Consider the following 12654-nt stretch of genomic DNA (forward strand, 5'->3'; position numbering starts at 1 on the left):
GCCACCTTCTGGACCTCTCATGGAGGAGGCAGATGAAAAGGGCCTCAGATGATGATTGCAGGTCAGTTCATATGGAAGGAAGTCCTTGAAATCTTGCGGTTCTCAGCCATTTAAGGCTTTATAGGTCAAACCCAGCACTTTGAGTCATCTAGGAGAGTACCATTGTGATTTGCCACAACAGCTTGAAGAGCTGTTTAAGCTTAGAGTGGGGGAGGAAAGGAAATCCCAGCAACAAAAATTGGTGGTGGTGCAGGTGCTTTCCCAGCTACTTTGCCCAGGATGCCTCACTCTAATATTGGATCAAATCTGTGTGCATATATCTTAATGACAGCATGAATGTACTTCTCTCAATTTGTTGGCTTAGGGCTTGTGAGCCCTTTCATCCTCTGTGTGTGTAATATGGCTTTGAGAGCTGTATGTTAGTACAAATATATATATTTAGGGTAATCTTTGATAAGTCTCAAAACCAGAAGCCCAGGTGGTCATGTTGTATATATTGATAAGCTGAACAGTCACTGTTCCTTACAAAGAAGAGTTGTGCTGAGCCATTAGTAGCTTGTGAACACACATGAGATAACGCCAATAGATAATGCTATTTTCCTGATAAGCATTTGCCAGAATGCAGCAGAGAACCAATTTGTGTGGGTAGTAGTGGTAGCTACTTTCACTCTGCAGTGGGGCTTTTGGGGGCAGGGATGAGGTACAAAATTGGCCATTTCTGCCTACAGCAACTGGTTGATACATCTTGGCGAGCTAACAGTATAGCATTTGGCAAATAGTAAGTTAATTTAAAGGGACGCGGGTGGCGCTGTGGGTAAAAGCCTCAGCGCCTAGGGCTTGCCGATCGAAAGGTCGGCGGTTCGAATCCCCGCGGTGGGGTGCGCTCCCATTGCTCGGTCCCAGCGCCTGCCAACCTAGCAGTTCAAAAGCACCCCCGGGTGCAAGTAGATAAATAGGGACCGCTTACTGGCAGGAAGGTAAACGGCGTTTCCGTGTGCTGCGCTGGCTCGCCAGATGCAGCTTTGTCACGCTGGCCACGTGACCCGGAAGTGTCTCTGGACAGCGCTGGCCCCGGCCTCTTAAGTGAGATGGGCGCACAACCCTAGAGTCTGTCAAGACTGGCCCGTATGGGCAGGGGTACCTTTACTTTACCTTTAAGTTAATTTAAATGCTTTCAGATGAATTATCAGGAAACCTATGTATTACCGGTAAGTGTTTACCCTGCAATCATAGTGTGTTGACTTTTCCCATGTTTCTACAGAGAAAGGAAGTTCTGGGTTGATAAGTGCAGCCTTGGTCTTTGTCTCCAGTGCAGAAAAACCAAAGATGCTAATAGGATGTAATGATGTTACTGTTTCAAAGGTTTAGTGTTTAATGATTGATGATAAGCAACAGATTTCACTTTCAGTCTACTGTCATTTGAGAGTTAGTGTGGTCTAGTTGCTAGAGCAGCTTTCCCCTACCTGGCACCTTCCAGATACCTTGAACTACAGCTCCTATCAGCATGCCCATACTGGCTAGGGGTGATGGGAATTGTAGTCCAAACCATCTGTACAGCACTAAGTTGCCAAAGGTTGCACCAGGGTAGAGAGTGGCCAAAATACAAATCCCAATTCAGTCATGAAGCTCACTGGATGATATGGGATCAACATCTCAGGTTAACCTACATATTTGAGTTTCTCAGCCTATCCTACATCACACAATTGTTTTGAGGATAAAAAAGGAGGAGTGAGCCATCTATGTCACCCTGACTTCCTTGGAAGAAGTACAGATTGTGTGTGTGTGTGTGTGTGCGCGCGCGCGCGTGTGTGTGTTTTATGGGGTTTTTTTGTGGGAGGCAGGAGGCTGTACACCAAGACCCTTCTAACTCCTGGATCCAGCCAGTGTTAAAATATAAGCCTGGTTGGCTTCCTGATGAGGTGATCACCTGGGTGACAGGCCATTAAATCCAATGATGTGGCTATGGGAGAAACAAGACCATCTTGGGGCGTTGACGCTGTGAACCCCTCCATTGTAGGCTGAGGTTATATATGTGTGTAAATAAACCATGTATACAACACACATTCTCTGCTGTGCCTTATTCCAAAGGAAACACAAACCCTGGGTAAGCACCCACAATCCCTGAAATATCACACCACTCAGAGATTAGGGTTGTGTGTGTGTCCATCCAATCTCTCTGCTGGACAAACAGCAGAAGGTAACTATGGCTACCAGGTTTCTGTGTTCCATAACTCCATACCACTATGGGACAATCTTTCTCTTATTCATTAGGCATATTTGTGTTGTTTGTACACCTTGTATGAAACAAGATCTTCTTAATTATATAGTTGTAGACAAGTGGGTAGAATTTTAGTGTGTGTGTATACTTTACAGATGATATTTTTTATTGAATCCCTTTTCCTGATATCACATGTCATATTAAAGCTGGGGAGATCTGGGATCAAACTTTTACTGAAAAGGTTGCAACCACATAGTTTGACTCACAATCTGAGTAATCGTTGAACCACTTGCAAGTTTTGTTCAACAATGAACAAACTCAATTAAGTATTCAACTCATATTGACTTCAAGCAGGAGGAAATGGCCATGGGAATTTACCCCAGGAAGGCTGAAACTTCGTAACCAGCGCAGTTGCAACTTCAAATGCAAGAACTGTTGTGGATGATGGGGGTGATTAAAAAATCAATCCTCCTGTCAGACTGGGAAGATCCCCTCACTCACCCAGTTAAGGATATTCCACCATTCTTCAGCAGAATTCCTTTCCTTTTAGCAAAGTAAGCAGCTCACATACATGTCAAACAAAACTTTAATAATAAAGAAAATTGTAACCATAGGTGCCAATGATAGGGGGCCCTGGGGGCCTGGACACCCACAATTATTATTTTTTTGTGGATGCTCAGCACCCACAATGCAGGCTCCAATGCAACTTCCAGTTTCTACCAAAAGCTGTGTTGGAGGTCGTGCCAGGCCTCAGAAGTGCTGCTGCATGATGTTGATGTAACTTGACGTAATGATGTCACAACGTCATGACATCATGTTATGCCGTAGGTGCCATTGGGCACCCATAACCTGGGACCCAAATTGGCACCCCTGATTGTAACACAATAACATACTATCTGAGGAAAACGAAAACAACATCAAGAGGCAAGAATGTGGCAAGAATGACTGCTGGTCTCTGTAACTGAACTGAACACCCAAAGGGAGAGGCCAATTCCAGAGCACAACACAAAAGCCCCAGCTACCAGATGCCAGACATTTTACTGATCAAATTAGTGTTTTTCATACAATTCCCTTCTCACTGTGCCTAATTTGAATTAATCAAATCTCTTATTGTGTAACATTTTGTCTGCTTGCTTAAAAAAGTAAAGGTAAAGGTACCCCTGACAGTTTAGTCCAGTCATGAACGACTCTGGGGTTGTGGCGCTCATTTCGCTCTACAGACCGAGGGAGCTGGTGTTTGTCCGCTTCTGCAGACAGTTTTTCCGGTTCATGTGGCCAGCAGGACTAAGCCACTTCTGGCGAAGCCAGAGCAGTGCACGGAAACACCGTTTACCTTCCCACCGGAGCGGTACCTATTTATCTACTTGCACTGCATACTTCCAAACTCTAGGTTGGCAGAAGCTGGGACCAAACAATGGGAGCTCACCCTGTCATGGGGCCTCGAACCACCAACCTTCTGATCAGCAAGTCCAAGCAGCACAGTGGTTTAAACCACAGCGCCACCCATGTCCTAATTTGAATTAATCAAATTTAATTTAGGTCGGAGCTAAACAATACAAGTTGAAAGCGTTTGCAGATGATCTAGTTTTAACTTTGCAAGAGCCAGACACTAGTATGAAAAGAGTTTTGGAGATAATACAAGCTTTTGGTCGAGTGGCAGGTTTTAAGTTAAATAAACAAAAAACAAAGGTACTGGGAAAGAACTTAACGGTGGAAGAAAGAGAGAAGTTTCAGAGTGAAACTGGATTAATGGTAGCAAATAAGGTGAAATATCTAGGGGTTAATCTAACAACTAAGAATGTGAACTTATTTAAAGATAACTATGAGAAATGCTGGACAGAAATTAAGAAAGATTTGGAAATATGGTCAAATTTGAGACTTTCCTTGTTAGGCAGAATTGCTGTTATTAAGATGAATGTTTTGCCAAGAATGTTGTTTTTGTTTCAAACATTGCAGATTGTGGACAGAATGGACTGTTTCAAGAAGTGGCAGAAAGATATATCGAGATTTGTCTGGCAGGGTAAAAAGCCCAGAATAAAATTTAAGATATTAACTGATGCAAAAGAAAGAGGGGGGTTTGCCCTGCCGGACTTAAAACTTTACTATGAAGCAGCAGCTTTTTGCTGGTTGAAAGACTGGCTACTTCTTGAGAACACAGACATTTTGGACCTAGAAGGGTTCAATAATAGATTTGGTTGGCATGCATATATATGGTATGACAAGGTAAAAATTCATAAAAGCTTCAAAAACCATATTGTTAGGAAAGCATTATATAATGTTTGGATTCGTTACAAAGATTTGTTGGAAAATAAAACCCCTAGGTGGCTGTCACCAATGGAGGCTAAGGAAGTTAAAAAACTTAATATGGAATCTAATTGGCCAAAATATTGGGAAATTGTAGAACAAGAAGGTGGAAATGTGAAATTACAGAGTTATGAGAAAATGAAGTTTAAAGTAAGAGATTGGCTACATTATTACCAGATAAATGAAGTCTTCAAACAGGACAGGAAAATCGGCTTCCAGGTGGAGAAGTCAAAGTTAGAAACAGAATTGTTAGAACCCAATACGAAGAACCTGTCTAGAATGTATAACTTGCTGCTGAAATGGAATACACAGGATGAAATGGTTAAATCAGCTATGATTAAATGGGCACAGGACATTGGTCATGACATTATGTTTGCTGACTGGGAACAGTTATGGACCACCGGTATAAAATTTACGGCATGTAATGCCTTAAGAGAGAATATTATGAAAATGATTTATAGGTGGTACATGACCCCAGTCAAGCTTGCAAAAATTTACCATTTGCCCAATAATAAATGTTGGAAATGTAATGAAACTGAAGGTACTTTCTATCACCTTTGGTGGACGTGCCCAAGGATTAAGGTCTTCTGGGAAATGATATATAATGAAATTAAGAAGGTGCTTAAGTGTACCTTTTACAAAAAACCAGAGGCTTTTCTCCTGGGCATGGTAGGCCAATTGGTGTCAAAGAAAGATAGGATGTTTTTTATGTATGCTACAACAGCAGCGAGAGTTCTACTAGCAAAGTATTGGAAGACACAAGAACTACCCACACTGGAAGAGTGGCAGACGAAGGTGATCGAGTATATGGGATTAGCAGAGATGACAAGCAGAATCTGTGACCAAGGGAAAGAGACGGCGGAAGAAGATTGGAAGAAATTTAAACTTTATCTTAAAAAATTTTGTAAAATTATTGAGTGTTAAAATGTCATGGGTAAAGCATAACAGATTTGCAGCGATAAATGATTGGATAGGAAAGAAAGAGGTTACAGAAAGGAACTAAATAAGTAATTGGGACCAGGGGTTGCTGAAAAAAGTTCAAAACAGGGATGCAGAAAAGGGAGGCATGGGGAAGTCGCTGAAATTGGGTACATGAAAAAATTTATGAAATTATACATGTTTATATGTTTGTTTGTTTGGGTTTGTCTTTTGTATTGTTTTATATTATATGTTGAAAAACCAATAAAAATTTTATTAAAAAAAAACAAATTTAATTTAGCACGTAACTTCTCAAAACTTTCTTTTGACAAAGGCTTTGTTAAAATATCAGCTGTCATTTCCATTGTTGGACAATACTGCATTTCAATAAATCCCTTCTGGCTCAAATCACTTATTGTGTAACATTTTGTCTGCTTGCTTAGAATGTGTACTTATCTTCTCTGATTGCACCAATTTCAGACAACTCTGATTGTCTTCCATAAGCTTAAGGGGTTTAGAATCCGGCATTCCCAGATCCTCTCAAATCTGGTTAAGCCATTGTGCTTCTTTCCCTGCTTCTGCAGCAGAGACATACTCTGCTCCTGTTGAAGAGTTAGCTACTGAATTTTGTTTATGACTAGTCCAACTTACAGCTCCATTCCCATATAAAAACACAAACCCACTGGCAATATCCCCTTTAAGCTTGCCCAACTTTACATCCATCTCTTCATCCTAGCCCACGGTAATGTCTGGCATTGCAGGCAGCTTTGACATGCAACAAGTGTTCCATCAAACACTGCGGGAACACATGTAGCAGCTTGATTTGTTTTTGAGCAAGTCAGAAGTCAAAGGTGGACACCAACACTTGCAGGAAATACAAAGAACTAGAAAGAATAGACTGTATTGCAGTTGCCCTATCTTATCCAGCAAAGAATATTTTGTTAGACATAATCAGCTGGCAAAAATGCAAAGATAAACCAGAAACAGTAGAATAGCTGCCCTATCTTATTCAATATTGAATATATTGTCAGACATTATCCAGAGTGCCAAAAAATCCAACGGCAAACCAGAAACAATAGAGTGTATAATAATGGCCCTATCTAATCCACTATAGAATATCTAGCTAAACATAGTCAAGTTGCCAAAATCATTCACCACTAACCAAGCAGGCAGTGCCAACCAATCAATAAAGAACCACCCTTTATTAAAACCCCTTATGGCAACTTTAAGGATGGGGCAAATTGAGCAATGACCTGGCACCCCACAATTTAGAGGACGGAGTCTTGTACTAAAGTCTGCTTGCTGCTTTTAAAGTCAGTAGGATTGCAAGCAAACAAGCCCTTCCCTACAAAAACAGATAGAAGTCCTTTCCCCATTTAAGACAGGTCCATCCACACCAACTTCCTTGGTCGGGAGCTGTCCTTATGCCTTTTTTCCTGTACATGATAGCAATTTTTTAGGGTTTTGTATTGTTGTTTTGCTATTTCTGTTTACACAGGAGAGGTAATGGCTTGTTTCAGTTTTGTTTATGACTTGCATTCGTGTATTTGCAGTGTGTTGACTATTAATACATTAGTCTCCATTCCAGTTGTAATAAAAATTGACCACAAGGAATGTACTACGATACATTTATCTATGCTTTCATTGCAACTTTGGGTATATAATCATTCTGTTGTGGTCTATAGCCAATCACATTAAATGCTGTTCTATTCATGTAAAGAATAAAGGGTAAATTTATGTCTAAGTTGCTTTCAGACCTTTAAGGGGCTCAGGGGCCCTCAACCCTAGGGCCAATACTGCGCACGGAAACACTGTTTACCTTCCCACCACAGCAGTACCTATTTATCTACTTGCACTTTTTGGCGTGCTTTCGAACTGCTAGGTTGGCAGGAGCTGGGACTGAGCAACGGGAGCTCACCCCATTGCAGGGATTCAAACCGCCGACCTTCTGATCGGCAAGCCCAAGAGGCTCAGTGGTTTAGACCACAGCGCCACCCGTGTCCCTTGCTGCAAACTAGAAGGCACCTTTACTCAGAAGTTACTCAGAAGTAGAACTCATTAAACTCAATGGGGTGTGTGATCTTGCAAGGGTGCTTGCAGCCACATGGTGGAATCCTAGACATGTTTACATCAACCACTGGGGCTCACTCCCAGGCAAGTATTGAGATTTTCTTTTTAGATAACGCAATGCACATGTATTTTGTAGATCATATCATTTTAGAAGTAGCCTTCATCCCTGTGTTGTATCTCCAGATGGGGCAGGGAAAGACTCCTGCCTGAAAGCATGGAGTGTGGCTGCCAGTCAGTGTAGAGTAGGCAAAACTGAGTTAGCTGAACCAAAGGCCCAACTCACTCTAAGGCAGCTTCCTGTGTTCCTATGTGTGTGGGAGAAGGCCATCATTTTAAACATTTGTCATATTTTTTTTAAAAAAAATACTTAAGTAATCAAAAGTGTTTTCTTTTGGTTTGCTGACTAATCAGTTAAAATTACAAATCTACAAGACTCTACGAATCTCTTACTTTCACCCCACAACCAAAAAAGTAAAAGAGCATGTAAGTCCATCCCATCAACCAGAAATGTAGTCAAAAAAATAGAATCATCTGAGGAACACAAATAAGTTCTCTAAGAAATAAGATCAGTCAGTAATAGTTGTTCTTCCGGACGTTTCTGAAGAAATATTTGAACTGTCATCCTGGATTAAACTGGACAAAACTGCAAAGGCAGTCACAGTTCACGTTGACATAAATCATCATGTACATTCAAGCAGTGGTATCTCTTTCAGAAAACCTGCTGAGCTACTTTTAATGCCTCCAGCTATGTCTGGTTGTTATTATATCTTTCCTATGATTGACTTCAGAGCCATGACCTAGGCCCATGAATCTTGTTTTCTTGTTTAAAAGCAGTGGGACTCAAGTAGAAATTAACAGTATGTAAACTACAGGAAAAATACTACTTGTGGAAAAATACAGTGCTACATTTCCAAGGCAAAAGAATTAGCAACAGTTTCTGATATCTGCAACCACAGCCTTACCTTCATGAACAATCTTAAGCCATTCACTCTATAAGGACTCCCCGCCCCCCCGCCCCCATCCTGTCCTCTCCTCTGCTCTTCCGTCCTGTCCTCTCCTCTGCTCTTTGAGATGTGCTAGCAGGAGAGTCAGTAGTCTTGCCTCTTGGTAGAGAGGTAGACTGAAAGGCAAGCCTCTCCCAGGCCTTCATTTCTAGGATTCTGCCTGACATTCTTCATGGAGAAGGCAATCCAAATGCAGGGCTGGCCCAAAACATTTTGGTGACTGAGGTGAACCACAAAATGGTTCCTCACTTTCTGCCAGGAAAGAAGGGGTGAGTGAAGACCTACATCAGGAACATGGGGAGAATAAAGATCTACATTGGGATCTTCTGTCCCTGTGGATCCTGCTATCTGAGATGGTCACCTCACGGGTGGGCCAGCACCTTAGGGTGGTATCATGACCTCATGGCCTGACTCCCCTTTTTGGGGAGTGAAGCAATAACACTTGCAATTAATTACCTGAACCAGTGTGTGTGTGAAGGTGGGGAATAGACAGAAAGTTCTGTCTCCTCACTTATTCCTTCTCTTTTAGGTACTACTTGTTGGTAAAGTAATTATGTCCTGTCAGACTTTTTCTTTACTCCTGCAGCTTCTCAAAGTTCAATTAGCTAAAGCTAGTCAGTATGAGTTAGCATGTGCTAGTGTGAACATCTTGGCCCCATACAGGCCACAGTAAACCCTGCACTCAGAATGCCTTTGTTTACTTTGAGTAATAAACCTTAATTTTATTCTTACAACCAACAGTCTTACCAGTCTTTTTATTTCCGTATTCAATTACAATATATTTACCACATTTCAGCACCCTTCCTTAGAGATTCAAGTGCAAACCCCTTGAAACTCACATATTGGTCAAACACTTAAGAAAGCAGGTCAGGAGCCAAAGAACAAAGGAGCTTATCAATTGTTAACTGGAACTGGAGATGAAAAGAGGGACTTGCCCTGACAGGTGGCCTGGGAAATCCCCACTGCGTCAGAAGCTTCAGTGTAGGAGAATCTCATTCTGCCAGGACTTCTCCAATCTGAGGAAGTGGCATTGCAACACCCGGAACCTCTGCAGGGGTCAGCAAACTTTTTCAGCAGGAGGCCAGTCCACTGTCCCTCAGACCTTGTGGGGGGCCGGACTATATTTTGAAAAAAAATAATGAACAAATTTCTATGCCCCACAAATAACCCAGAGATGCATTTTAAATGAAAGCACACATTCTACTCATGTAAAAACACGCTGATTCCCAGACCGTCCACAAGCCAGATTTAGGAGGTGATTGGGCTGCATCCGGCCCACGGGCCTTAGTTTGCCTACCCATGTGCTAGTGGAACCATGGTCTCCTTCTGCCCCCCCAACACATACACTTTAAAATAAAATGGTTGAAGATTCAGGACAAACCAAAAGAAGTGGTTATGGATTTTGCTAGCATAAGACATGGTGATGGGTGCCAGTTTAGTCAGTGTTAAAATGGAATTAGGCAAATGCACAGAAGAAAAGCTGTCAATGGCTACTAGTCATGATAGCTATGGGCTACCTCCAGATCGGAGCCAGCATGCCTCTTAATTTCAGTAGCTACAATAGGAGAAGGGTAGAGCCTCACATTTTGCTTGTGGATTTTCCAGTGTCATCTGGTTCATCAGTGTGGGAAACAGGATGTTGAACAGTTGATCTGAAAGCACAGGGCTCTAGTGTTGTTGTTTTTAATTTGTTGCAAGTCACCTTAAGTGTATGTGTAGATGGCACAGAGGACTTTCTGTGATGCATACTCTGCAATAGATTCAGGAACAGAAATACAACTGCTTAAACTGAATATAATGGACCCATGCAGAATGAATTTTTCTCTTGGCTGGCTAGGCAAAAAGCAGTTAAAGCATGGTGAACAGCTATTTGAAACGCAAAGACTTGTGACTGCTGTTGACTCATTCACACATCAAGATTAGCCGTCTACACTAGCCTTGTTAGTGCCTTATCTCTTTCTCAGTATAACTTTGTTCTGGGTTTGGAACATTCCAAGAAAATGTGGCTGTTTAAGATCTTCTTGATATCTTTTGAAATTATACTGGTAAGCAGGAAGCTAGAGCCTCAATTAGGTGTTGGGGGTTGAAATGTGTGTGGGCTGAAAACGGGATGGGACAGGGGCCCCAGGCATGCAGTCTCATATTTAGCATAAATTCCTATACAGAGTTACTAAGTTCAACGGAACCTGCTTGGAAACCTCCTTGCAATCAGAAGCCCTAATTAGTTGGGGTGTCTGATTGGAGGGAAGTTTCTAAGCATATTCAGCAGAACATGCTTAGAAACCCTGTGCAGACCTTTCTGCTCAACACATGGAGGTCTAAAAATACGTGGTGCTCATAGCCATAAGGTTTTGACATTTTGTTATAGCCTTAGAGTTGGAGCCTGCCTGAAGCTAAGAGAGGCAAGTGGCACCAGAATGGAATCAGACAGAGGCAAAGTGGAACGTCAGGAGTTTGAAGGTGGTCAGGTTCTGAAACAACCAGGTGCAGAACACATTGTGAGGGGCTAGTAAGCCAGATACCACACCAGGCAGATGTGGATCAGAGGCAGGCCATGGTGAATGATGGAATAGCAGACAAATGCCAGGGCTGCATTCTCTCATGGACATTTCCCCAACACTAGATCAAAGAGTAGAAGAGATCTAATAGAAGGTTGGTAGAATCCCTGCTGGCTTCCTAGGTATTGTGATTCTTCTTGGACTGACTAGCTGTGATTCCTCTTTCTGCCAATGTCAGGGGGACAATGTTGTGACTAGTCAGTCCCTGCCCCTGTGAGCTGTCCTAGTAGTGCCTGTGCTTTGCTCTCTGATTCTTTGACTCCAAACTGCTGGCTCCTTACATTATGTGAAGACCCTACCCAATCAGACTTCCTCTGTTCACTTAAATAGGGGATAATTGTGTTTATAGAAGGAATATATATGCTGAGCTGCACCTTCTTTAAGTGAATGAAGAAACTCTTGCATATGTAGAAGCAACAGAGATCTCACATGCATAAGGAAGCCACCCAAACTGAGTAAGAAATAAAAACAGCAATTCTATTTACAATGTGGAAGGATATCCACTTCAATGGCAAAAGTCAGAGCCATTATTTCCAGAGAACTTTTGCTCACTTGATTTGTTCCTGTTTCTTCTGTCTGTATGTTTTTTCTATCCGTAGGAGAATTCTATGTTTCTCTGACTTCACTTAATTCCAGTCTGAATGGATCTGTAGACAGTATGATAAAGACATGCACCCATTAAATTTAAAGCTCATAGACATACCAGTTTTGTAACATGTTTGTGAGAAACCTATTTGTAGAAGGAAGATAGCCAAGAGGCTGAATAACTGTCCTCATTTGACAATCTGGGATTTATGTACCTAGAAAGCTGTTGGTATGTATTTATGGAAAGGTTATGTAGACTCCAAAGACTATATAAATACTCAGCTGCAGAGAAAATATGTTTTGACACATTCATGTTTTATGTTCGTAACCCGAGGCAAAGGTTAGTAGCAAATATCTCACAGGAAGTACAAAATGCCTTGCCACATGTTGGTTAAAATGCTGTGAAACATAGGTTTCATTTCATTTCATTTTTTTATAAATAAACTGATTAGGAATTGGGCAACCTTTGCCCTTTCACCAGTATGGTGATGCATACTCTGGTTTCTCTTCAGATCGCATAAATCTTTTGCCTTTTATCAGTATGGTGATGCTGTTGGCCCAACCAATTGATAACATGGGCAGGCCATCAAGTGATGTGCAGGGATCACAGCAATGGGGTTTTCACATCTTGACATAGCCCTAGTGTCAGAGACTGCCTTAAGCCATGGGAAAGGCTGGGGTGGAAGAAGAGAGGCAAGCATCACCAGAGGGGAGGTGGGCAGGCAAGCTCGAACACCAGGAGCGGCTGCGGAGGCTGCCTAGGAGGATCAATAGAGAGGGCAATCTTCCTCACTCTGCAGTGTTCCTTGGCAGAACAGGGAGCTGGCAGACTCATCAGCAAGTGTTTAATTGGGGAAGGGCTGTAGCTCAGTGATAGACCACCTGCTTTCGATGCAGAAGTTCCCAGCTTCAATCTGCAGCACCTCCAAGAAGGACTGATGTCTTTCTGACAGCTACTCCCAGTCAGTGCAGACACTTCTGGTCTAGATGGGCCAAT

The sequence above is a fragment of the Podarcis raffonei genome, chromosome 1 (assembly GCF_027172205.1).
Source record: "Podarcis raffonei isolate rPodRaf1 chromosome 1, rPodRaf1.pri, whole genome shotgun sequence".
Lineage (NCBI taxonomy): Eukaryota > Metazoa > Chordata > Lepidosauria > Squamata > Lacertidae > Podarcis > Podarcis raffonei.